Source organism: Centroberyx gerrardi, chromosome 4 (genome assembly GCF_048128805.1).
Source record: "Centroberyx gerrardi isolate f3 chromosome 4, fCenGer3.hap1.cur.20231027, whole genome shotgun sequence".
NCBI classification, from domain to species: Eukaryota; Metazoa; Chordata; class Actinopteri; order Beryciformes; family Berycidae; genus Centroberyx; species Centroberyx gerrardi.
The window spans coordinates 33,802,936-33,805,918 of record NC_136000.1 but is presented as its reverse complement, the minus strand read 5'-3'; the positions used below and the strand labels follow the sequence as shown (position 1 = coordinate 33,805,918).

Below are 2,983 nucleotides of genomic sequence, written 5' to 3'. Positions count from 1 at the left end.
AATGTACATCATCAATCATGTTTATGGAAGTGACTTTTACCCTTGTAATGGGGAATGAAAGAGAGACAGGGTGAGACAGAAAATAATAGAAGAATAAACAAACTATAAGCAAGTAAAGAACCCAACCAAATTGTAGAGGGATTGTAGAGGGATTTCCCTCTACTTTGGGTTTTGTACTTCCGGCATGTGCAAGGCATCATTTATTCAATAGCGCTGACTTCTTGTCATTTATTTCTTTTGTCGCTTTTCCGCACGGTGAGACAATGGTGCATCGCTCCCGGTGGTACTGCATCACCGGGTCGACGCGTGGAGCAAACGGACCGAGAGCCTTTTTTCAACTCCACACCCTAAAAATCTGTTCAATATGTTTTCCCCTATACAGACCGTATCAGATATTCAACTGATGACAACAGATACTACACTTGATTGCATCTAAAGCGCCGAGAAGCCCTGTCTTTTTTTTTTTTTAACCTTTATTTAACCAGATAAGTCAATTGAGAGCCAATTTTCATTTACAATGACGACCTGGCCAAGAGGCAGAAACAGAAGGCAAGTCGAACACATAAATACAGCAAGTACATAACAACATTAGTCAAATTTAAGACATCACTATATATACAGTATATACAACAATAAAAATCTATGTACTATGGACCAGAAGAGGCAAATTCAAAAGCAGGTGCAGTGATCAGAAACTATCGCTTGTAATGAATAATTAAAGGAGGGTAACGGAATGAAGGTCTGGAGTTTTAGCATCTTTTGCAACTCATTCCAGTCACTAGGAGCGGCAAAGTAGAGTGAGTGACGGCCAAAAGAGGTGCGGACTTTAGGAATGACCATAATAATGAATTTGCCAGAACGTAAATTGCGGTTACTAATGGAGATATTGAGTAGTGAGTGGAGGTATGGGGGGGTTTTGCCAGTGATAGTTTTATAAATGAACTGATACCAGTGGATTTGTCGCCTGGTATGGAGTGATGGCCAGTTGACTAGAGAATACAGGTTACAGTGATGAGTGTTAAAAGGGGCACCGGTGACAAAGCGGATGGCAGTGTGGTAGATGACGTCCAGTTTATTGAGAAGGTTTTTGGGGGCAATCCTGTAGATTAAGTTGCCATAACCCAGGATTGGGAGAATGGTCATTTTAACCAGGGTGTGCTTTGCAGAATGGGTGAAAGATGCTATATTACGGTACAGGAAACCAATTTCTGCTCTGACTTTGGAGAGCAGCGTGTTGATGTGAGTTTGAAAGGAGAGTGAACTGTCGAGCCAGATACCCAGGTATTTATAGGAGTTGACGAATTTAAGTTCTGACCCATCCAGGGCGGAGATTTTGAGGGGGCAGGCGACTTGGGATAGGTTCTGGTTGAAGACCATGCATTTTGTTTTTTTAGTATTTAGGAGAAGGTGAAGGTTGGAGAAGGCATATTGGATACTGTAGAAGCTGTGCTGCAGGGAAGTCAGGGCAGTGTTCAGGGAGGGGCTGGATGTGTACAAAATGGTGTTGTCAGCGTACAGGTGGATGTGAGAGCTGCCAGCAGCATGAGCAACATTATTTATGTAGATCTTGAATAGGGTTGGACCTAGAATGGACCCCTGAGGGACACCCATGGACAGGGACAGTGGGTCAGACAGGATACCCTCAGCTCTCACAGATTGTACACGACCAGAGAAGTAGCAGTTGAACCATGCCAGACATTCCTCTGAGAATCTTATGTCCTTGAGCCTGTCAAGCAGGATACAGTGGTCCACAGAATCAAAAGCCTTTGCCAGGTCAGTAAATACAGCCACACAGTACTCTTTACTGTCGATGGCACATATGATGTCGTTTAACACTTTAAGTGTTGCAGAGACACACCCATAGCCGGTTCTAAAGCCAGACTGCATGGTGGTGGGAATACTGTGGGACTCTAAGTGATGGGTGAGCTGTTTGTTGACCAATTTCTCAAAGACTTGGGAGAGGCAAGGCAAGATGGATATGGGCCTGTAACAATTGGGGTCTAACTTGTCGCCTCCCTTGAAGAGTGGGATGACAGCAGCAGATTTCCAGTCCTGGGGGAGTTCATAGGTCTGCAGGGAGAGGTTGAACAGACAGGTGATGGGAGCTGAGATAATATGAGCCGCTAACTTCAAGAATAAAGGGTCTAGAGCATCCAGCCCCATTAGATTTAGCTTTCCTGACCGACTGGATGCATTTGTTCCTAATTTCCCTGAAGGATTGCCAGTCAGAGATGTTCTTGGAGGCCTTTGCTTTATGCCAGAGCAGATGTTTTTGACAGATCAGCTCAGACAGTTCAGTGCTAAACCAAGGGCTGTAGCGGTTTTTGGCTCTAATTTTTTTTGAAGGAGCATGTCTGTTTAGAACGGTAGTGAATGAGTTTTTAAAACAGGACCAAGCATCCTCAACAGTGGGAATAAGGCCAATTCTGTGCCAGGTGAAGAAGGCCTAAGAAGGCCTGCTCGTTAAGATTCTTTAGCAGGCGTTTATAGATGATCAGGGGAGGGTGTTTGACATTAGCTCCCTTGCGTACACAAGCAATACTACAATGGTCACTAAGGCCTTGGCAAAAAACTGCAGATGTGTTCTTGGCTGGCATGTTGGTGAAAATAACATCAATGAGTGTTCCGTTTTCCATAGACTTGGTGTTAAATCTGGTAGGAGCCTACACAATCTGGGAGAGATTTAGAGCATCCAGCTGAAGTTGTACAGAATTGGGAGGATTGAGCATATCCCAGTTCAGGTCACCTAATAGCACAAACTCAGAGGAAGTGTGAGGGGCAATTAGTTCACTGAGAGCAGTCAGGGCGCAGGCAGGAGCAGAGGGTGGTCTATAACAGTCAGCAACAGTGAGAGAGAGGTTTCTTGAGAGATTAATCTTTAAAAGCAGCAACTCAAACTGTTTGGGCACAGATTTAGATAAAATGACAGAGCATTACAAGCTGTCCGCACAGTAAATAGCAACCCCCCCACCCTTAGAGGGCC

At 44.5% G+C, this 2,983-nt stretch overlaps 1 non-coding gene across 1 annotated transcript; it reads right to left on the bottom strand.

Moving 5' to 3' along the window:
- Positions 1-261: 261 nt before the first annotated feature.
- On the bottom strand, positions 262-452 carry LOC139928993 (U2 spliceosomal RNA). Its single transcript, XR_011785387.1, has one exon. It is a non-coding gene; the product is annotated as a U2 spliceosomal RNA (small nuclear RNA).
- Between the last annotated feature and the right edge of the window lie 2,531 nt (positions 453-2,983).